This window comes from Galleria mellonella, unplaced genomic scaffold, assembly GCF_026898425.1.
Source record: "Galleria mellonella isolate WM207_F2 unplaced genomic scaffold, CSIRO_AGI_GalMel_v1 utg182, whole genome shotgun sequence".
Lineage (NCBI taxonomy): Eukaryota > Metazoa > Arthropoda > Insecta > Lepidoptera > Pyralidae > Galleria > Galleria mellonella.
The window spans coordinates 1,510,045-1,535,565 of NW_026442023.1; the positions used below are offsets into that span (position 1 = coordinate 1,510,045).

Sequence of the window (25,521 nt, forward strand, 5' to 3'; positions counted from 1 at the left end):
TTCATATATTTGGTTTTGATACTCATTTGTTAATCACATTTTATACTTCAATGTATAAATTACGATTGCTGTATCATTAAATAAACTGGATATGTATATATACTGTTAATTACTTCATTCCTAATTTTCCTTTACGATAAAAGTAAAATCGGTAACGACTATAAGACCTCTTCAAACAATGTTAAAAGACTTTCCGATCGAGTTTTTATTTGTAATAGACCTAGCGTGTGGGTAGATAGATTTTTATTTGTATTTATGTTCGGCAAAACTAATTATCTATAATTAAAAGTCATCATTTCCCCGAAAATGTAATTAAGTAGGACGCCATATTCTATACGGACAGATTACGCGAAAGTAGTTCGAATTCCGAACGCTTTGCGGTGTCGTAAGTTTACCCGACCATAGACACTAGAGCCTCGACAAATTAGCTAGCAACAACTATATTGGATATTTTTGTACGCACAGGGAGGGACGTAACAGATCAGCGTAAGCCAGTGATCGAGTAAGTACCTTTCACGATCTTGAGGCGCAGCGCGTCACTTTCCCCGCTCTAGTGAGTTTTTTCGAACGTAACAACATCACGATTACATCAATATCGCATGCGGATCGTTCCGCGTGTAAAGCGCACCTGTGAATCGGAACGCATCGTTTGGTGGATGTATTGGACGATGCCTTTGCCTTGTCATTTTTTTTATAAGCAATGCAAGTATGCGTAGACAGAGAGTTGTATTGCAACGATAAGTATGTCCTAGAGTTCAAACTACTCGTTATATATAATTGGTCTGCTTTCTTTATTTATACGAATTTTTGTTTCTAGTCATCTAAATAACTATTAGTGTCAAATGAGATTTATTAAATTATATTGAAGCAAAAACTATAAACTAATCTAAAAATATATAGCGCGATATATGGTACACAAACAATAAATTTATGAATAATTAATAATACATTATTATGAATGTAATAATACAAATGCGATGACGAAAATCATATTTCATTCATGAAACATAATATATCTAATGTTCGGCTTGTTAAAATTGATCTGGCATTATTGTCTTTGGCTTTTGTCTAAGTTTCCCAGGGTCTATAATTGAGGATGAGAATTTATATGGAAACCGTAACCCTTCAAGTTAGCCGGTTTAGTTAAACAACCCTTATAGATATTAGATCAAGAAAATATTATTGTATTGATTTTTGGAATTGGCAGGTTTGAAATTGTATTCTGAATTCCAACATCGTTGTAGAGTATTGAGTGTCAAAAAATGTGTCAAAAAACCAAACGTCAAATTGACTGACACATGTTTTTTTTTAATCAAAACAAATGCTTTTTCTTTCAGTGTTGCAAGTAATTACCTTAAAAGTATACCAGATATTATAATACACATGTATTAATTAAAATGACAATCATTATTAATTATCTATTTAAAAACGAAAACATATTTTATGTTTTTACTCAAATAATTTATTATTTAATATTAGTACAAGTATAAATGCCGGTATCGAATGGGCCACTTCTTCCTTTTGGGTGTAATAAGAGATGATTAAGGGTTATAGTAGAGGGATGGGCAGCATCGTCCCTCCTAAAACATGACCAAAGTCTAATTGTAGTTGCCAACCTGCCTGCCAAGCGTGGAAACTACAGGCAAAGCTCTCTTTATGAGGGAGGCCTGTGTATGTTGACAGTTAACGGCTGATATGATGATGATGATGATGATGAGAAGTAGTAACAAAAATTAAATGTAACTTACTTTATTTAGCCTTTTTTCTTCAAAATGTGCATCTGTAACAAATTATTTTATATATAAAATGCAATAACATATATTTGAAAAAAAAATATTAAAAATTGCCTAACTGTAGTTGCTAACTCGCCTGCCAAGCGTGTCACCTACTGATAAAACCCCCCTTATGTGGGAGGCCAAGTTCAGTAGTGGATACTTAACGAACTGAACTGAAACGAATAGATGAATATTAAAGAAATGTAATAATCTCTGTGGTGTCTTTGTGCCTGGTTCAGGATATGGCGTAAAGATATCAATAATCTCATGTCTGTATGGAAATTGTGTCCGCTCAACTAAATAAACTAGAGCATGGTAGAGTCAAATAAAGTCACGTTCGTTTATACAATTATACTATTTTATTTTTAAAATATTATTTTATCTTTACTTTTACTGGCAACCCTCACAATAAGGAAAGACCTGTATTTAGCAATGAACAGTATTATTCTATCGATAAATTTTAATTAAAACAATTTGCATGGATTTACGTAAAACCGAATATGTAGAACTATGTACTAATATTACATGTAAAATATTTCCAGTAAATAAATGAATAACAAAAACAACATAGCCTTTAACTCCGCTATTTGAAATTAGAATTGTGTTTTTTTTTTATTATTTTATAATGCTATAATATCAAAATCCTAGCCAATTTGTGTTCATAAAAAAATGAACGTAACCATAGATATAACGACGTGACAAAGTTGCGTAAAACCTATCCATTAAACGAATTTTTTTTTTATCTATGTGGTGACAGAGTAACAATAGCTACTATGTGTCACCAGATCTTTTCAAGCCCACAACATCGTAAGAGGTGACAATCAGAAAACAGATCTAATACATAATATACAAGAGAAAGCATCTTGAAAGATATCTAAAGAAGGCTATATATTCTTCTTAAAGGAAGAGACAAGACACTGTAATAAAACGTTTATAGGGTATTAACATTTTTTTTTAATTCGAAAAACAAAGCTTTAAGATACAGCTTGTATATAATATCAAAATGTTGTTTTAACTTGAATATTTTGGATGATTAGATGCTCAATCCAATTGAATCGCAGTTAAATATGATGCTTACAGCCATCGTTTATCATTGCAGCGTTCACCATCGGCAGAGAATCCATCCTCACACTCAAGAACCAAATTGGTCACGCACAGTGCGCTTCCTCCCGAGAACGCTCAAGTTGTGGAATGATCTTCTTGCCGCGGTTTTCCCAAGAGATTGCAGCATGGGGTTCTTCAAAAAAGGCATTATAACATTTCTTAAGGGTCGGCAACGCGCGCGTGACATCCCTGGTTTTACAGACGTCCATAGACTACGGTAACCCCGTTTACTATTAAACGGGCCGTCGGCTTGGAGTTTTTTTTTTATACCACAGGTGGCAAACAAGCATACGGCCCACCTGATGGTAAGTGGTTACCGTAGCCTATGAACTATATACTATGAGTATAAAAATAATACCATCATAGTAATATAAAAAAGCTGCTGAATAATTAAATATAGTGCACAGCAAGATTAATAAGTGCATAGAATACTGCCATATTAAAGTATTCTTCACACGGACACAAATAAACATTAAGAATAATGACACGACAATTTTCCACTACCTATACTTATGTGTACATTTCAATTAAAACCTAACATCGAATGTATTCAACTGTAATATCAGATTCATGATATCTCGCAAGTAAATCGAGCATTCTATTTGTTTGAACTCGAGTTTCAACGCTGGAGAACATATCATACGAAATTCCATTCAACCGCGCCGCATTCACACGATATTAAACTGTTTTACTTTGGCAATAGAACCGTTTGTGGAATGCGCGGAATTGTTATGAGGAACATGTTTATCGCGTCGTGGGTACATCGAAAACGCACCGAGCATTCTATTTTTAAAATCGATGCGGTGACCGACTGGGGCATGTATAGCTTCAATTAGGGAACAGAGCCACTGTGACAGCGTGACATATTGGACTCATTTAAAGGACTCTGATTAAGATGCGACTCACGTAGAATAAATTATTAATATTAGTATCCTGTTTATTTTAATTTTTTTTTATTTGGGAAAGCATAGACACAGCGTTTTTATTCCTTGTGGCATAGATATACAGTTAAATATATAAAAAGATTTTTAATAATCCTTAAATTATTCAATTAATATTTAAAAAATAATAATTTATGAAGATGTTCAGATGCTTGTTAGGTACTCAATAATGCTTTAACAGCTAAATGGATTCAAGTGAAATTTGTTAGACAGATAGAAATCTGTTTTAGCCTAATCCCATAACTCAAAATATCCAGATCCGAGATAATAAATGAATGTTCCAAAATCCAAACATTACGAAGTTCCACTGTGGGGCATAGATCTCACTCCATAAAGAAGGACATAGACTGCTACTAGAGCGCGTCTCAGGTATGTTGATATAGGGTTTTATTTCGAGTTTTCCTTATCTTTCATTGATGTATTGTACTTTGTTCCCTTAGTGCGGCCCTTACGAAATCTTGGGGACAATAATGACTTCGACAAATTCTATTCTCACTCCCTCACCCGTTTACATTAATAATAAATTGAATGAAATTAATATTTCTGTAATAACTATAAATATAAAGTAATAAATATATACCATCTAGTTCCAATCTAAGCAGAGCTTCTACTAAGGGTACTAGACACCAGAGAGATATTCTTACTTTTTTTTAAAATATAGGTACATAATTTTTATATGCTACAAAGGTGGCAAACAAGCAAGCCCGTCATTCGATAAACGGTCACTGTAGCCTACAGACGCCTGCGACACTAGAAGTTTCACGTGCGCGTTGCCGATCCTGAAGAAAGCTTAATGTACCCATTTTGAAGAATCCCATACTGTAGTATCTAGAGAAAATCTATATTTTCTTTTTTTTTTTATACAACTTAGAATAGCAAACAAACTGACGGCTCACCTGACGGAAAGTGGTAACCGTCGCCTATAGACATGAGCAGTACCATGGACATAACAGAGTATACTGTTTCGCCCATGATACTCCTCATGCGTTGCCATTCCTGAAGACTCAGGTGTTATTTCTCCGTACCCAGTAAATTCACGCCATATTCCACCCTTCAAACTGAAACACAGCCATGCAAACACAACTGCTTTACGGTTGAAACACAAATGGGACTGAGATACCCAAGCAATCGACTTTTGTACAAAGTCTCCCTCTGGTAGACATGTATAAAAAATACATCAAGATCAATATTGCATATCGAGCCCACGACCATCGGGAAGTGAGTCAGTATCTTAAACCGCTATCCCACCGAGGTCTATTTTTCTCGACTGATGAAAATAATTCCAAGAAGATAAAATTTCTACGAATTATTTTTCTTTCACAACAACATATTTTGTATTCAACATTTTCCAAAAACAACAATGTAACAAGAATTTTCACAAACGGAACATACAGTTTTGGTACGTTCTTAACTACATTCTATGCTTACATTTGTTTTCTTAAATTTACTTTGAATTTAAGACTTGTATGAAATTTAAAATTTTACTGTACAATAAAGTCTTACAAACAAACAAACAGCAGATGAATAATTGCTGTTGCCTAAGTAAATAGAAGAAATAAAAATTATGTTAGGACCAAATTCGAGACTTCAAAGATAAGTTACCTCTTAAAGGTAGTAGTACCCTTAAGTAAATAAATACGAATACATAATAATATGTAAAAAAAAAGGAATAATAACGTGTAAAACAGTGAAAAAGCTTAAACATGATAGCTAGTTGGAATCAGTAAAAATGGTTAACTATTTTAATCACAATATACGTAATTAATATGATATCCTAATGATTGTAAAAGTAATTATCAAAATCGGCTCAGAATTCGTTTTCCCACCTATCTTTTGTATCAGGAGGCTGCTGTTCTGACAGTGCGTCAACTTTATATACTTAAAGTAGTAATGATGCACCACAAATCTCCTCTCCTCCCGCAAAAACCTTCGGACCAGAGAAGGCGCAAAATAATCATCCCTCGCATTAATACTGCATTTGCAAAGCGCTTTAGTTATTATTCGTGCCCATTTATATATAAAAAACTTAATAATCTCTGCAAACTGGATGGTCTTAACAATGCGGAAGCTAAACATAGGATACAAGGATATTTACAAAATCTTGATTACGATGCCACAGAATTAATATTATATACCATTTATTGATATTCGTATATAGTAGTGTATGTCTTTAGTATATTTAATTGTATGTATTTATTTATGTAATATTAGAGTATTTACATAATTTTCTGTTTTATGCGCATGTCTTCACGAAGCACTTCATTTTAACTTGTTGCTTTCGTAAAACTGGCTTAGTATTTTAATTTAATTTATATTTGTAAATCACCGTGTCTTGGTAATCTCATATGGACTCCCGCGATACAGGTTCTCCTAGTGCGGGGTCCAATGTACTCGCTGTTGTAATTTTTTTTTTGTATTTAATAAATAAATAAATAAATAAATTGAAGAAAATACCGTTGAATTGAGAACTTCCTACATTTTTAAGTCGCTCCGTTGACATCAAATAATAATGGAACAAAGGTAAAGAGATAATGATTTGAACGATTAATCGCGAGTTCTTATTTCAAATCTGATAATGTTCAGTGCTTAGATTAAATAGATAAAGTATCTCCAAACAAACGCTTCGTCAAAATTTGGCCAACTTATCCATGAATTGAGATACCAGTTTATAAATAATTACTTCTACTTAAGGTAAATCGGTAAAGATTACATAAATCATTATTATTATTTATATAATATTTAAGTTTAGTTATATATTTCATTATTTATACTTAATTGCACAGATAGATTACATTGTTACAAATTATTTTAAAAGATGTACAACAAGTGAAGTTAATTCTAAAAAAAGTTTTCTTCCAGTAAACCCTGTGTGGAAAGGAGCATTAATTATTATTCTTTTATTATTGTATTAAACGTAATATAAATCAATTCATAAAAAAAAACCTTACTAGGGGAATTTATATTCCATTATTAGGACTTCTTTCGAAAACTTGCAACGCTGAAAAATAGAAAAATTAAGTTCTTGATTTTATAAAATGCAGTAAAAAAGAAATCGAGTCAGTTGATTTGAGTAAATGTTGATCTGTTTTTGACACGCGATGCTCCATCTATATAAATTAAAGTTCAGAGATTTTGCTACCTGTTATAGTAAATTCGAATTAAACGTATTAAAACTTTTTTTAGTTTATCCACTAGACAGATATTGTGTGTATTGTATGAACGATAAAGGGGCGCTAAACCGACGGCATGCGAGGGGTGACACAAACGGACATTCACCCAGTAACACCAAGCTCCCCTATACGTATAAGAGCATAAAAACTGGTCAAGTGTGAGCCGAAACTCGGATTCTGTACATACAGAATATTATTATAAAAACATTAACTATCTAATATAATTGTCCATAAACAATTTTTTAATTGTTCTTTATTGAGCACATAAAATTATACAAAAACGGACTTAATTCTACCTATATTATAGCATTCTCTCCCAGTCAACTTTTAGCAAAACAGAAGTGTAATTTTGCGGTAAAAAATTTAAAATAAACAGATTATTGTAGATAAACAGTTACAGACGTGTCCATATTGATTAAACATTATACTAGTAAATATATTTCTGCTATTATTTATTTGTATCAAATTACATTGTTTAAATTTACGTCAACACATTTATGTCTAAAATGTTTAACTAAATCTTTATTGTATATACATAAATAAGGTTATAAAATATATTTCTTTTTGAAAGTAATGTATAAAGGCGACCTTATTAATGTATAAAAGAATTCTTTTATACATTATTAAGGTCTAATATACTAGCATATATTAATAAAAGAGCTAAGCAATATAAGCAGTATTGAGCGTTAAGCTAAATATGCTTTCTCGTAGGCGTTATAAGAGGTAACTAAAGGAACGTGTAAAACATCACTAAAGGTTGCCATTCCGCTTGTCAATCGTGGCAACTACTGGCAAAGTTCCCTTTCTGGGGAAGGTCTATGTTCAGCAGTGGACAATTAACAGCTGATATAATAATAATAAATAAAAAAGATATAAAAATAAATAGAAAGAAATTTCATGAATCGAATATACAAAACCAACAAAAATATAATAACAGCTAAACACTCCTTGTTAGAATGGGGAGGCTCTAAATTTTTTGTCATTTTTCGACTAGTTCTTCATCGGTGATAATATTTGGTTTAATAGGAAGACACTCCTTTTGAATGGTGCTAACAATTTTGATTTCATTATGTTTTTTCGAAGAATTGTTATATTCCTCCACTTTTCCTGGAATTGGAACATACGAATAAGATACGAAAGACTAATTTCCGTAAACCTTTCCCCATAAATTATTATGTAACAAGTAATAATATTTCTTGTGTATGTAACGTAATAAGAATCATTCTTAATTAATACTAAAACAACATCATAAATACATCTCCTTTTTTGTAAATCGGTTAGAAAACTTGTATTAAAATAAACCCGTAAATTGGATATCGAAATAACACAGAACGTAATTTGTAATAGAATAACCGAAGGCTTGGTACATAATGAACGAAGCTATCGATTTATCTGTAGCTAAGGAGAAGTCTGAAATTCCAGTGAAACGAACTCAAACCACTGAAGCATTACGCTCACGCGAAAACGGGTAACGTGACGCGGGTTTTGGGTATTCAAAAGTCCAAATTTGTTTAGGGGATCGCTGAAATATAGATGAAGTAACATTACCGCCATAGGCAAATGCCAAGATATTGTTCCAAAAATAACACGGCCATATAATACTCGTGACGAAATACATATACTAATAATATCCGCCGAAACACCTATCATTTTATAATAACACTAGTGATCCAAACCCGACTTCGCACGGATATATAGAATTTTTCAATATATTATACATATAGTTTATATTATTCGCTGATAAGTTAGCTCTCCATAAATGAATATTAAAAATTTGAATCATTATCTTTATTATTTTTATCAGACAAAACAATCTATTACAAATTAACTTATAAGCGAGGTTTTTCCTAGAGACTACAGTATGGAGTTCATCAAAAAAGGGTATTATATTAAGGTTTCTTCAGAGTTGGCAATGCGCTTGTGACAGCCCTAGTATTGCAAGCGTCTATAGGTTATAGTAACCATTTACCATCAGTCGAGCTGTATGCTTGTTCGCCACCTTCGTAGTATATATATAAAAATGCTATATTCACAAAATTACGTACATTTATTATGAATGGCTTCTCCAATCTGCTATTTATACATAATTACAAATATGTACACATATATATATATATATAATATAAAATGTTTTCAACTTAAATAATACATTCTTACAATTCAAAGACTCCTTTAAATTTTGAGTTTATCTATTATAAGCAGTCAATCAAATCTTTCATCATTGTAATATTAGATATACATAACATAAGAGTTACATAAAATAAATTAGACATAATAATAGAAAATACTCCTTGTAATGATGGGCTAAAAATAAATATTTCATAACAATAAACCAATAAGAAAAAGAAGGGAAAATCTAAATAAAGCCCTACACATAGCTATCCACGCCCACTAGTGGGATCTTTAATGGGATATTTTGATAACCTAAGTAATAAAAGGCAGTATAATATATATGTATATACATATATAATATGTTATCGTACACTACCCTACAATTGTAATTTAATAAAAAAAATGGTTCAACAAACTGAGTTGTAACCCTTATGGCACGCAAGAAAGAAAAAAAAATTGTTACGAGTACTTTATATATGTATATTGTTTTTTTTTGTATAAATTATTTTGTCTCTTTACTGTGTATGTTTCTTTTTTATTTAAAAAAAAATGTGTGCTGTAAGTAATGTAAATAAATTATCTATCTATCTATAATGTATAACACTTATAGCTAACCTTTTTTAGACAACCTACGTATAAAAGAATATTGGGAGAAAAAGAAAGTACTAGTAGTACAAAAGGTAAGTAAACGCTTAACTGTTACAAGTAGGTACGTTTAATGTTTCTATACATTAGAATGGTAACATCATCATTACATCCACCGTTAACTGTCCACTGATGAACATAGGCCTCTCCTATTGGGAGGTATTGCCAGTGGTTGTCCACGTTTGAGACGGGTTGACAGCAGTTAGGCTTTTGGCCCTATTTTAAGAGAGACACTGCTGCCCATCCCTCGCTCATTAAGCTCCCTTATTCGCCTCGTACGACACCTACGGGAAAGGAAAGGATGGTTCATTCTATGCTGGGATCACACGGCATTAAAATATTATGGTTTAGAAGAATTGAATATATCAGCTAGAATCACCCACTAAGGCCAGGAGCAGTATAACAATCGGTCTATTGATGTTAATGCAATTATTATGTTTGTTTGCTGCAACTGAATGCTTCAAGATATAGGATAAATAAAAATAATGAATTCCATAAATGGCGGTTAGCGGTAAATCGACGTTTACTGGATCAGCCATTTGATAAACCTACCCTTCCATGAAATACGATATGGTATCGCCTTTCTGGGATCTTGCCCTTGATAATCAATTTAATTAAATTGCAGAAATAATCAATATCCTATCAGGCCAATGAATATTGAATCTAAATTGGGATATAAACGATAATACTTACGAGGTTCTTAATTCATCTATACGATTACATTGCCAACTTTAAACCAATTTTGATGAATCTTTTTGCAAATGTGTTGTTTCCACATTGATTATGTGACGATCGAAGCTATTTTTTGCTGAGCTTAAAACTGTAAAGCAAAATCTATTTATAGAAACAAGTCTACGTTCTAAATTTAAATATCTTCAATTTACGAAACATTTCAGTCCATTTATTTATTTTTTTTTTTGCAGAGAAAAATTTAATGAAATAAGCAATATAGGTACCGGAGTATCACCACATGTTAAGTGTTTCACGGGTGAGTCGGCACTTGTCAGATTAAAATACTGGTGTGCGGCCGCGGCGCAGGCGCAGGCGAGCGCGAGTGTGCCCGGACCGTTACACGGCCATATCTACCAAGTTTAATGACTTGGTAATGTGTGGTGGTGTGTGTATTATGCGAGCGGGAATTTCGCTCCTCCATATCAAAACCACAGTGGAAAAATTTATGGTGTGTCTACATATATATATGTATTTAGATTACACTGCGGACATCGATTGATATACATATGTCTACAAAGAAACTCGAGATTAACATTTCTCATACAAAATTTACATTTAAAATAGTCTTGAATAAAATAAAAAAAAAGTAGTTCTCATGAGTAGTGTCATACAGTTTTAAATAATATCGAAATGTTTGGCTGTATATAAACATAACAGACATTAGAAATGCGTGCATAGATTAGTTGAATGCGTTATATTTTCAGTGGCACTTTTTAGTCTAATTCTCATATGTGGAATCGTAAGTCTGATTTCTAATTTTCATCGTGAGTTGGCAACTTCTCTAATTGTATGATCTCAATGAAATTACAACCATACTATACGAAGTATATTGGCCATTCTGTAAAATCATGCAGACAAATAAAAATTATAGAGATTAGAGAGAAGTGTGGACTGAAAGACGATGTAGTGACAAAAATCGAAAAAGGAATGTTGCGTTGGTTTGGTCATTTGGAGAGGATGGATGAAAGAAGAATTACGAAAGAGATTTATCGAGCAAGAATTAATGGAGATGTCGGTAGGGGCCGCCCTAGATGGACGTATGTTGACTAAATAGGCGACGTGTTGAAGAAGGGCCAAATTAAAAGTACCCGTAACCGGCGAGCGTGCATGAAAAGATTAATGAATGTGGAAGAAGCGAAAGAGGTTTGTTTGAATCGAAGCGTTTGGCGTTCCATTGTTTCTGTCTACCATAATTGGAGGCAGGCGTGACAAATATGTATGTATGTACAAATAAAAATTACTAAGCAACAAATTACTTTATAATCAAGTTATTTATATTATATAGAAATACAAGGGGTTTTTTAAATTATATTGAATATATAAATTATTATATTTATTTATGCAAGGGAATGCAACTTTTATCATAATTTAAGAACATATCAACATCAGTTCGTAATTGTTGAAAATGTATAAAGAAAAAAAAAAAACGAAAAAGTCCTCCGTATTGAAATTTATGTAATATATAAAAATATGATGAGAAAGTTGATATAGTTCATCATTATTATCATTTCAGTCATTCACTATAACTTATGAGGAATAATTCTATCTACAGATATTGAGCAATGCATTAACTTTTAAATAAATTGAATTAGTAATAAATTGAAAGATGTTATATCTTATAAATCTATAAGCCAACGCTTGGATCTCACTGCGGCCACCCCTTCCTTTCCTGTGGATGTCGTAAGAAGCGACTAAGCGAAATTAATAGGCGGATATACAGGCAGTAGCATCCCTCTTTAAACATCACCAAAGCCTAACTGCGATTGCCAATCCAGCCGCCAAGCGTGACACCTACTGACCAAATACGCAATATCAATAAAAGAATTACATTTTTTTCTTCTGAAGATGATTATCATTTAATCATTTCATTCATTAACTGACCTCTGTTAAACATAAGCCTTCCCAGTTTTGCCAGTAGTTGCCATGCTTGGCAGGCGGGTTGGCAATCGGAGTCACGCTTTTACAGATGTTTTAAGATGGTGCCCATTCCTCTAAGTTTATTAAATTTCTTTAGTCGCCTCTTACGACATCCACTGAAAAGGAAGGGGTAAAGATACCGATGGTTAATATTAGAAACCTGTCGGCTATATTTAACTATTAGCTTACGTTATACGTATATGGAATAAACAATTAAAAACCCATAGTCTGCAAACTGCGTTTATTTAAAATTTTAAACACGGAATGACAGTGTTCATTGTCTATTGTGTCCGTAAATACTATAACCAGCTGTATACAGTGGAACTACCTGACCCAGCAGACGTTGTCGTACTCCCTAGCGCCACCTACCGACTCAATGTTTACTTAACAATATAAAACCTATCCTATCGAAGCTCCACACCACATCCACCAACAAAGACAAGAAAAGAAGGAGAAGACCACGCCACATTAACAAGCGTAGAGTTTCAAACCCAGTGACCTGGGTTAGTCACTCCTAGAGATGATGCCGGCGCAAAGAGTTCTGCCCCGAGGCCCCCACCTAACTCTTAGGACGGTTCATAAGACCTTTCGTCGTCGTAATCTATCCTATCTTTTAAGTTGAAGTAAATAATACATTAACAAAATATAATTAAAATCGTTTGAACCTGATCGAGAACACGTGATTTCTGATATATTAAGAAAATCGATAGTAGAATTAAAAAGCAGATGTCACACAACTTTTAACAACAGTTGTATTATTTCGAAACCGTATAGTTGCCGACTAACTCAATCGATGTACAGTTAAATTTAAAGGCTCTGTAACACTTTTAAATTGCGATCCAACGGTAACAAAATGGAAAAAAAATCGGCTTTGCAAACTCGCTAGCATAAGGAAATATCTGGCGAGCAGTACTTGAAGTATCACTAAAGCTGTATGTATGTTGTTATAGATAAATAGTTTTGTATACTTTGTGATTTTTTTTTTATAAAAATAATTACTAAGTTACCTACTGTCGTAGATAAAGGCTGTACAGTATTCTACTGTACTGTGATACCGACAATATGGCGCACGTGTATACTGTAATGATTGTTATCACATTTCATCAGCTAGATTATCGATTTATTTACTATAATTAATGCGTAAAAATAATAATTACATTTACTTTGATACCGATAGATGCATTATCTTTTATTACTACTAACAGTCACGAGTATATTTAGATATTTCTAAAATAATAACATTACGGCTCTATTTACAAGATTAAGAAATTCCTATTATAATAATTATATTGTATTCTTAAAGGAAATTTTATCAATGATAAAAAATGGATTCAAAATTAGCGAATAATTTATATAAGACTAGTCGTATCCCGCAACTTTATCCGTAATCGTATCATGACGTTGAATAGCGTATGCCCTTCCTTAAGGAATGATTTATTAAATGCAAAAATAATTTTTGAAATCGGACTGGTAGTTACAAAAGAGTATTGCGTTCAAACAAACAAAAAAAAACTCTTCTGCTTTATGTATTAGTATTATAGATTTTAAAAAAAAAAAAACAAAGATATATTTTTTTCTTATTTCATTTATTATGACATCAACAGAGGGATAATAATAACAAAAAGGAAAAAAAGTTTTTGAAATCTCCTAATAAATATTTGTTGTAAGTTTTAAATGCCTATACATATAGTCACAATAACTAGATGTGAAAAATTATAACGTATTTAACAAATAAATTTTAATTTATTTGCAAATAATAAAATTTCTTAAACTGATAAATATTAACTATTCACATTTCGTTTTACTATACGATACTGAAGTTTATTCTACTTGTGCGAAGGCTCACTTCACAAATGTTCAATTTCTATTTTGATTCAGACCGTGATTTGCCCCATCCATCGACAGTAACACCCCACGTTTGTCAGATATTATTTATATAGCTCTACCCTCTTATTTGATTTCGAACTTTATGACTATCGTATTATGGTCTCCTTTCAATTTTATATTATTTTCCATTCGCTGTAATTAAGTCTCTATGGTTCAATGGAATTATCGTGGCATAAATTTACCATTCTGTTTAGCTTAGATGTTACGTAACCGCTACCGTGAAATTTGCTATGAGGCGAGCCGTATGCTTGATTAATGACATGTGTTAGTAACCTATTAAATATTCATATCATCATATTAGCTGTTGTATCCACTGCTGAACTTAGACCTCCCCCATTAATTTGGGGGGGGGGGGCAATTTATGAGGTTGCCAACCTGCCTGCCAAGTAGCAACTATTGGCAACCCCCTCCGAGTTGTCAATAGTTGTCACATCGTTGACCCTTATGTTCCCTTACCTTTGACCCTTAAGTTCCCTTAGTTGCGTCGTACGACATTCACAGGAAAGGAAGGGATGGCGCATTCCATGCCGGGACCACACGGTGGAATATTCATATACAACTTTGAAAATTGAATTTACTATTTTACAAATTACGGAGTCATTACATCCTTGTCTTCAGAAATAGCGACGCATGAGGGATACCATGAGTATCACAGTATATTCTGTAATATTCATAGGATGACGATTACTATTTCCCAACAAGTGGGTCGTCAGCTTGTTTGCTATTGCAGGTTTCATAAAAAAATCTATAATAAATAGATATTAATTTCTACAGACGTACGAGTAAAACTAGAATTAATACCTATTTATTTAGAAACATGTTTCGGCTATGTTTACCTATATTATAACACGATAAATGGCCAGTTATATTTTGATTAATCCGTCAATAAAATATAGGACTTTAAGGCAAAAATATTTAGTGACTTCAAAAGAGATCAGCCAGGAGCCAAACTTGTTGTATGATTAATGCTCCGTAAAGCAATAATAATCCACTATATAAATGATCTCTCAGGAAATATTTGAAGGTAGCTATAACCTACGCTTTTCTCGCGTGAATTTAATATCTGAATGATGATAGGATTGGACAGTTTTGACGTCACTTAAAATAGTATCGCTAGTTGAAAATTAGAAGTCGAACGAAACACAAATTTGATGTTAAAATAACATAATAAATACTGTTTAAAAACATAAAAAAATGTTAAAATATCGTTCCTTTGGACTTTTATAGTAGGATTGTGCCATCTATTCATCATTCATCTACTGAGCTGATTTTGGTACGAACGGAAACACGAAATTGAGTCCGAAAATTCAGGATTTCATTTCACGGTAGACACTTAGTTTTCTGCAGTTACGCCCGTGTGTATCAGTGTATCATCATCACTGTTGAACATAATCCTTCCCCTTGGGGGAATTTGGCAGTAGTTGCCACACTTGGCATTGGTTTGGCAACCGCAGTTAGGCTTTCGAGATGTTTTAGGACGTTGCCCATCCCTGGTCATCCGTTAGTCGGCTCTTACGTCACCCACGGGAAAGGAAGCCATGGCATATTTTATACCAGAACCATACGGCTAGTGTATAAAGTGTTCTATTTGTTAGATTACAATGTACCTGTGTACCAAATTCCATTTAAATCCGTTCAGTTGTGATTGAGTAACAAACATACATTCACTGTTTTTTGTTGATCGAAATCTTAATTTTGGTTATTATAAATAAACGTCATTATATAGTACAGCAGGTCAAGATCACTCCGCATAAATGAATATAAACAAGACACTAGCGTTAATGGACGCTCTGAAACAATACAAATCACATTATGACGTAAGCGATTTCATTAAACGCAAATCTAACAAATGTTAACTGTTTCTTGACGTAAGAATTTGTTTTTTATATGCAACTTAGAATGCCAAATAAGCTAATGACCGACCAGATGGAAAATGGTAACCATCACCTATGGACATAACAGAGTATACTGTTTTGTCCATGACACCCCCCATTCGTTGTCATTCCTGAGAACTCAGTATCTCCGGACTCCTATATACCCTGTAAATTCGCGCCATATCCCACCCTTCAAACCGAAACACAGCCATGCAAACACAACTGCTTCACGGTAGAAACACGAATATGACAGAGGTGCCTAAGCAAATCTATCATCATCATCATCGTCATGTCAGCCGTTAACTATCCACTACTGTATATAAGCCTACTCCATAAGGGGAATTTTGCCAGTAATTGCCACACTTGGCAGGCGGGTTGGCAACCGCAGCTAGGCTTTTAGCGTTGTTTTAAGAGGGACGCTGCTGCCTATAGCTCTACTATTAAGTCGCTTAGTCGCTTCTTACGACACCCACGGGAATTAAAGGGATGCCCTATTTTACGACTTTCTAGATATATGTATATTTTGCTCTACAGATTAAAAAACACATTTTTACTGCCAACTAATAAACACTAAATGAGAATGTTCAGTAATTTACTAGTTATACTGGAATAAAATAACTTACATAAATACATGCATGAAACTCTGAAAATATTATATTTTAATGTAATAACTACCGGTTTAACTTACAGTCACAGTCGCTCATGACTAAGGGTCACGAATTGATCACGAAACTAGTCAAGCTTTCTCGGTCTAATTACACGTAAGTTAAACCGATAGTTATTACAAAAAATATAATATATGCTTACGAAATTTATATTTTTGGTAAGTTATGTAAAAATAATAGGGCAACGCCTAATGTCTTCTTTTTCTAATGCTGCAGGCTAAGGAAATCGTGTCTACTGATATATTCTATAGTCTTATTCAAACACTGTACTATGAGTGACAAATTTATCGACCTCTTCATGTTACCCGTCCATGTAATTTTACAAGTATCTTTGGTTCTGAAGACAGTACTGTATTGAAATTAATTGTGATTGTTAAGAAACTACTTCGAAGTATTTCTATTAATCTGTTAACACGCGCCTAAAATCAAGTTTATATTAAATACGTATAACATTGATGAAATCTATTTAGATAGAACATATTAATTTAGTCCATTGCCCTAAGGTTGTCTTGAAAAGATTGCTCTCAGCAATACAACCATCTTACTGTACTTATACAACTGTGTCGTTATATTTATTAATTTAATTGTCTTGTTTATTTCCTATATTGTATAACGCAAATAAAGTATACTCATTCATTCATTTGTATACTTGATTCGCCCGCGGCTTGGTTCTCATAACTGGAACATATTAATTGATTGAGATATTAAATAAACTACATTCTTCCTCAAGGCAAAAAATTTCTATTTTTTCAGTTATTAAAGCGCTAAGAGAAGTATGAAAACAATAAACAAACAAATTTATTATAACATTAAGGTATAACTAACTTTTCCCTGCAACTCCGTCCGCGTGACCGGGATATATTCAAAGCATCGAATTTCAAAAACGGGTCAACTTTCGACAAATAGCTGACTTGTTTTTTTTTATTAAGTTTCTATATACTCACGCAAACAATGTATCTTGATGTACATAATTATATTTAATTATTTAATAGATAAAAATAGTTTTTACACAGTAAAAAGGTGCAGAATTTATAAGACAAAATAATTATAGAAGTTACGAAGAAATTACTCATGACTACATATTTATCACGTAAAATTGTATGACAAAATTGACCCGCTTTTCTCGAAGCATTTGTATGGAGACACTCTATCTATATAATCTAAGGATACTTTATATACTTCTTCACATAGGTGATGCAGCGGGATACAGTTAGTTTATAATATTATAGAAAAGGATATATTACAGTGAATTGCTGAGAATTCTCTCAAGTACGGCTTATAAACATATTTGGCTTTGACTGCTCTCAATGTCCGCCGGGTTAAAACGTCCACTAATTAATCTTCTTACGAAATGGGATCTGAATGTTTGAGATCCACTTTACATAGACATTAAAGATATTAATAGGATTAGGACGCACAGATATACAGAAATATATATATGTATATTTAAACAGATAGATACTAAAGTCTATTTTGTTGCAAATATAATAATCCGTTTCATTTACGTATATTTTTGAAGTGTTAAGTTTAAATCGAACATATACATTTTCTTCGAGATTGCTCGATTTGCTTCGGGTCTAGCTAAAAGCTTTAGGAGGATATAATGTTTTTTTTTTTATGAAATCAAGACCTTTATTGTTTTCGAAAAAAAATAGTAATATTTTTAAATAAATGATATATGTATATAATATCTAAAAATTAATCTATATAATAATCTATACTTATAATAAATCTGTAGAGAGATCAATTCTGTACATGAAATATATTTCCAAAATAATTATCAAGGGGTGATTAGTGATCGATACTGACGCCAAAAATGCAATCAGTAAAATTTTTGTCTGTCTGTCTGTATGTTCGTTATAGAAACAAAAACTACTCGACGGATTTTAACAAACTTTGGTATAATTATTCTTCATACTCCTGGGCAGGTTATAGTATACTTTTCATCACGCTACGATCAATAGGAGCAGAGCAGTGAAGGGAAATGTGTCTGTTACATCAAAACCACTGAACTGTAAGGAAGGACATAGACTACTTATTTTACGAAAAACGACGGAAAACCGGACGAAATCGCCGGCAACAGCTAGTATATATCTAAAAATTTACCTTTTAACCGCTCAATGGGATATACTTTCCAATATCTTTCCGTGATCTGGACCAAGTATTCCTCCCAGTAACATCACAGAAGGGGTAATCAATTTTTAATGAAAATAAATAGATAGATAAATGGGGACAAACAGCCCCATTATTAGCAATGTTACCGATCAGGATAATCTCCACCTGGTTCCTCCTGGAAACCATCATGGTTACATCTCGTGGAATTCTTCACGATGGGCTAACTGATCTGCTTTCATCCTCACCTATCATAACCCACTGGTCACCGGCTATTTAAAAAAAAAAAATTAAAAAAAAATACCAGTATCGAATCATACTCGTAGTACGCGTTACAGTACCCCAATGGGAATTACTGCCTCGTACGTACCACATAGAACATCAACAATCTCAACATGTTTCGCTGTTCGATTAGATAACGGAATTCGAGATATTTAAGATAGCGCTATGGGAACACGATCAAAATGCTGCCCGGTTTTTTTTTTTTGCTTATAGACGGTTTAACATTTTATATTATTCTACTTATATCGTCATAGTCGTAAAATATTGACGGATTTGACGAATATTACATATAAAGATCCGTCAGTGTTCTACGACTATGACGATATTATTACCGTATTCTACTAATCCGGTATTATCCCGGTATAGAATGAGCCACCCTTTTCTTTCCCGTCGATGTCATAAGAGGCAAATAAGGGTCAAAGGAGGGGCTGCAGCGTCCATCTGAAAAACATCATCAAATCCTAACTGTGGTTGCCAAGCGTGGCAACTATTAGCAAATCCCTTCTAATGGGTGATGCGTATGTTCAGCTGTGGACAGTTAACGGCTCATATAATGGGTAATGTTACATGAATATTTGTGAAAACTTTGGCTATCTGTTACTCAGTCAAGCCAAAACTGCTGAGTGGATTTGAAATGATTTAAATGACGTTTGTTACACAGATGGAAAAATATAAGATAATTTCTCACGCAGACAAAGAAGCCGAATACGGCTAGTATTTTTTTTTTGATGGGTGAAAATGGTATGGTAGCCCCGCCTGCGCTAACGGGATACGCTGGCGGAGCACCAGTGAAGGGTGATAGATGAGAATGAAAACAGGCCAGTTAGCCCATCATGATGAATTCATCAGAAATTAACCATGATAGTTTCCAGGAGAAACCGCGATAAGGTCGACCTGGTTGGGTATATAGCTAGCAATGGGATTCTCAGTTTCCATTACTAACAATCCCTTTCCCCCCTACGGCTAGTATTTGTTGCGGTAGTTTCATCTTTAAGGTTTGAATCTCTAAGACTGTTTCTCTTTCCATAGGAAATATAATATGTATTATTAAGGGACAGTATTTTTTTAAAGAAATAATTTTCTTATCTATTCGAATATATTAAAAATCCGAAAATATGTAAAGATACCATATATGGATATTTAAATATAAACAGCTAAACTGATTTATATGGAATTTGTTACATCGATGAATCGTATAATCCCATGGGAAAATGCTCGAGTTTTGGCTATATAGATAATAAATGTCTATATAATACGAACATACTGTATTGATTTTAAAAGCTTGACCTAATAAATGTATATACTCAAACAAACTGACCTTACAGTATTTATATTTAACTGAACCTTAAAGGAATAAATTGCTTTAAACTACAACCATAAGAATAAAGAAGACTGGGTAGAAGTGGCATTAATACACTTTCCTTTGTGAATGCCACAATTCTATCTAAACACACGCTTATTTCCTTTAGACTCCGCATAGGTTCGGAGGGATGTCCCAAATACAACAAATAATTTTAAAACATGACGCGTCTCACGTCTTAGCGAGTAAGACGCATGTTCTCATTGCGGTACCTGTAAATTGCAAGCCGTGACTGATTTAACTCCTACCCTCGTATTTATAAGAACTAAAACGTTTTACAAACTTATTTTAACTATTACACTGCTTTGTCACTTTCTTACAAATTGGGAATTAAGCATAAAAGAAAGAGACAAAACAGTTCAATAGCTAAAATAGATTTATGAGAGGTTTGATGTTTTTATGAATAAAGGCGTAAACTCGGAACCATATAGCAGTGTTGTTTTTGGCGCAAACAGTTCGAAGTTGATTGAAATGGAAGTGGATTGTTAAACATGTTGTTTATATTGTTGTACTGGCACTATAGTGTGGACCCGGCTTTAATAGGTCGCGGACCCAACGTGCTTATTAGGAGTTTGCAATGTCGCTTCTACCCGCATATTTATTCTTATTCTACTACAATTATAGCTATGTATATTCCAGTAAGCAACTCCACAGTCCACCCACGTTAATTCCCAGCTACTGATGCCCGTGATGCGACCCTTTTCCGGCCGAACGCACTTTCGACCTTTATACTTACCAAGACGTGATAACTTCTTATAATAGATGATGATTAATGACCTTTATAATATTTATTTGCAGTATGACGTTTCAGGGCTCGTCAGACAGCTTTCGTATGGTGACGGAGAAATGATGCAAATCATCACTGCTAACTACTTTTCTACCCAGAAATTTGTAAAAGGTAAGTTATGTAACAAAACAAAATAAAACAGTGTGAGAGAAGAAAAACTCGAGAAGAGACCCGTCAATTATTTAAAATTATGTTTGTAAAAACACCGATTTTAAATGTGACAAAACTAGTTATTTTCATTTAAGGACTAAACTGCTGAACCGATTTTGATAAAATTTCTATGGGATCAATCTTCAAGTGTATCCTTTCAGATAAAAACAGAACTTTCCAAATCGGTTTAAAGTCGGTTGAAAAGGAAAAAATGAATTCAAGTTTTTTCTATTTGAAATCGATTAATAATTGTATGAACACCTTAGCTAAGGCATAAGGCGTAAGATATCGTTATAAAAAAGGTGCCAATCAATAATGTTTGCTTTCGTAGTACTTGTATTAGAATAAGCATGGGAGTAAACCCTGTCAAATGCAAAGAAGTTGTGGTTTTCTGCAAAGTAAAATGCTTATTCTCTTACTAATATTATAAATGTAAGTGAGTTTGTTACCTTATAGTGTCTTAACGATTTAACTATTTGCTATGATATTTTATATACATGTAGTATATGGGATGGCGAAGGATATTGACTACTTTTTATTCCGGTCAGTGAACATATCCCGGTCACGCGAAGTTGCGGGTAAAAGTTAGTCTTATATAACATTTATAATCCTGACTCTATGGATTTATAATATTTTTAACATAATTACTGATCTCATTTAAATTAAATAGATGTTGTATTTGACCAAATAAGCTTGTAATCATAAATTAATTTTTAGTTTCACAGTTTAGTTCGACAGCGAGTTCATCCTCATGTCCTACAGCCTCAGTGGTCGCGTACTGCGCGGTTTCAGAGATGTTTCCTCCCACGAACACTCAGGTTGTGGAATGAGCTCCCTGCGGAGGTTTTACCAAGAGACTACAGCATGGGATTCTTCAAAAGGGGGTTAAAGAGGTTTCTTCAAGGTCGGCAACGCGCGCGTAATACCTCTGGTATTGCAGAAGTTCATAGGCTATGATAACCACTTACCATCAGGCCGTATGCTTGTTTGCCACCTTAGTGGTATAAAAAAAAAGTTTATTTTTAACCATAATCATCATCTATGTTACTCGCTGATAATATAGCTTTACTAAATATGAGAGAATTTTTAAAATCTGTTAAGTAATTTTTCAGTTTATCCATTACAAACAATCAGTAAAAAAAAAATTATATGTAATATTTGTGTAGAGTGATTTATTGAAATTTGAAATTGTTGAATGTTTAATAAATAAAATAAGAGTTCACACCAATGTTACAATAAGATTATACATATATAAATATGTTGAAAGTTTAAAGATATAACGTTGGTCAGGAGAGTTGTATCTATTCATTTTTCAGCTGTTATCTCCAACGATAAGATAACGAGAGCTCCCCGCCGTTAAATAAACCTAACCGATAGCACTGCTGATCATTTATTTCTACTTATTTATATTATATATTCATTGTATGTTTAGATAAAAAAAAAATATATAACGGATCATATCTTAATAAAATATTTTAAAGTTATTTAATAACTAGTTTTTACTCAGAACTTAGTATGCGTAAACGGAATATGTTGATTGACCTAGAAATAGTAGTCTGTCCTTCTCTATCCCATATAAAACTAAATTTCATTTCAATTATATATTTTGTGATATATAGATAAATAACAATTTACGCTAAAAAAAGATAATTCCTCTATGATCAACCATTATACCAATTTAAAAACACATATATGGCAGAGAATTTACAGAGTATAGAGAAATAACACTTGAGTTCTCAGGAATGGTAATGCATGGGAGGTATCAGTGGCGAAACAGTATACTCTGTTATGTTCAATAAAAATTCATCTATTTAAGTATTCATTCATGGTACTGCTTATGTATATAGGCGACGGTAACCACTTTCCACCAAATGGGCCGTCAGCTTGTTTGCCAAAAATAACATACATATATAGTATTATATAATACTCATATGATATATATATATATATATATATGTATGTATGTGTATATATATATATATATATATATATATATATATAACATGTGAAGTATGAGTGTTATATAATACTATGTATATATGTTATTCTTAAATTACTGTTTTAATTTAATATTGTACATCACGTTGTACCATCAAGTTTATGTATGTATGTATAAAAGTTTAATAAATAACTAATGTATTAGTCAATGAACTTGTATTATTAAGAAGAAGTTACTTGCTAGATAGTTTTATTGTTGTTGTTAAATAAGTATTTAATTCCGAAATTTATTCAATCGGTAATGAAATCCCGCTATTGAATCTTATCACAATTAAGCTATTGCGGCTATCGATTACATTTATTCCCTCTTATCTATACCATAGATAATACTATACTAGTACATAAACGTGTAATAAATTGTATCTGTGAAACATAAAAAATGTTTAAGTAAACAATATCGCTGTGTGATCCAGGCATAAAATAGGCCACCGCTTACTTTCCCGTGGGTGTCTTAAGAGGCAACTAAGGGAGCTTAATGGTTGAGGGATAGACAGTAGCGTTTCTTTTAAAACATCACCAAAGAATAACTGCGATTGTCATCGCGGCTTCCAAACATGAAAACTACTAGCAACTACTAGCAGAATCCCCCTTATTGCGGTAAGCCTATGTTTAGTAGTGGACATTTAACGGGTGATATCAAACTATGATCATCATCATCATCATCATATCAGCTTTTAACTGTCCACTGCTAAATATAAGGCTCCCCTTGGGGGGTTTTGCCAATAGTTGCCACGCTTGGCAGGCGGATTGGACACCGCAGTTAGGCTTTAGAGATGGTTTAAGAGGGACACAGCTTCCCATCTCTCGCCCTCCCTTAATTGCTTCTTGCGACACCCACGGGAAAGGAAAGGGTAACCTGTTCTATGCCCGGACCACATGACCAAATGCACGGACCAAAGTATGTTATTTTATCTGAATAATCTTGATGTTTCGATCGAGTTACAGCGGCCGTGGCCAATTTGTGTGAAGTGGGACAATGTGTGGGTAGAAGAAAATTCTTTTTCCTCAGAACCGGAGATATAACAACGTACATCAGTCTACACGTGACCGCGGTCAGTGTAACATGGTCGATACGTTGAGATAATTGAGGTAAATTATTATGGTTTATCTAAATGATAGCATTAATTCCCGTTTCTTAGAAACCATAATACATGCAGCACGAAAGTCTAGACTTAACAAAAATGACATTATATATACTACTATAAAAAAGTAAAGAGTAAAAACTTTATTTTTTGTTTGTAATGAGAAAACTCAAAAAATACATAATAAAATTTTAAAAATTCTTTCATCTACAAAAAGGTACATTGTCTTTTTTTATTTTTAATGTATGAAAATGAAATACTAATCTCGTCTGCGCTATCGATATACACTAGCGAGGCATCAATGAGGGATGATAAACGAGGATGAAGCAAGTCAGTTGGTCCCTCGTGCCGGATTCAACAATAATCAAACACGATGATTTTCAAAGGAAACCGCATGGAGGTCGACCTAATGTTACCAGCGATAAGGCTGTTATACTATATTACTAATAAATCTATTTCTCTAAGTATATTAATAAGTAGATACTTACATATTTAAACAACATAGAAACTTTTCAGTAGAGGCAACTTCGAGTCCAGAACTGAAAACAAACAAAAAGCATTATCAGTCTTTAGATAACATTCAATCGCTTGTTGATTACAATGATTAGTAATTTAATATATTACTACACGATATCGTAAGTGTGACGTCAATAATTGATCATACAGTACCGGATTATTCAAAATACGGCATGTTTAATCTTATTTTTTTATACTTAACATATTATGTACATATTGTTTACTATTATAGTACAAACAATTGATACAATAATACATAAAGTATAAAAAACAATCCAATTACAATACTTTTTATGTTAAACTAGGTTTATAAATCATTTTAATCTCATTTCTAAGTCACACCCAAAAGGGTGTATGTTTCGCAATATATTCAGCAAATCTGAACCGGTTTTGATAATTAGTTTTCGAATCA

The 25,521-nt window shown here is 33.0% G+C and overlaps 1 protein-coding gene across 2 annotated transcripts in view; it reads right to left on the reverse strand.

Moving 5' to 3' along the window:
- The window catches only part of LOC113512883 (uncharacterized), a 92,478-nt gene that overhangs the window by 37,410 nt on the left and 29,547 nt on the right, over nucleotides 1-25,521 (reverse strand). Inside the window, exons 2-3 of one of the 2 annotated variants that reach the window (XM_026896839.3) lie at nucleotides 25,082-25,132; nucleotides 1,749-1,780 (exon numbers count right to left, since the gene is read on the reverse strand). The gene's annotated coding sequence lies outside the window, so the exon portion shown is untranslated. The remainder of the gene's footprint in view (nucleotides 1-1,748; nucleotides 1,781-25,081; nucleotides 25,133-25,521) is intronic. The other variant, XM_031910939.2, reaches the window with a different exon arrangement.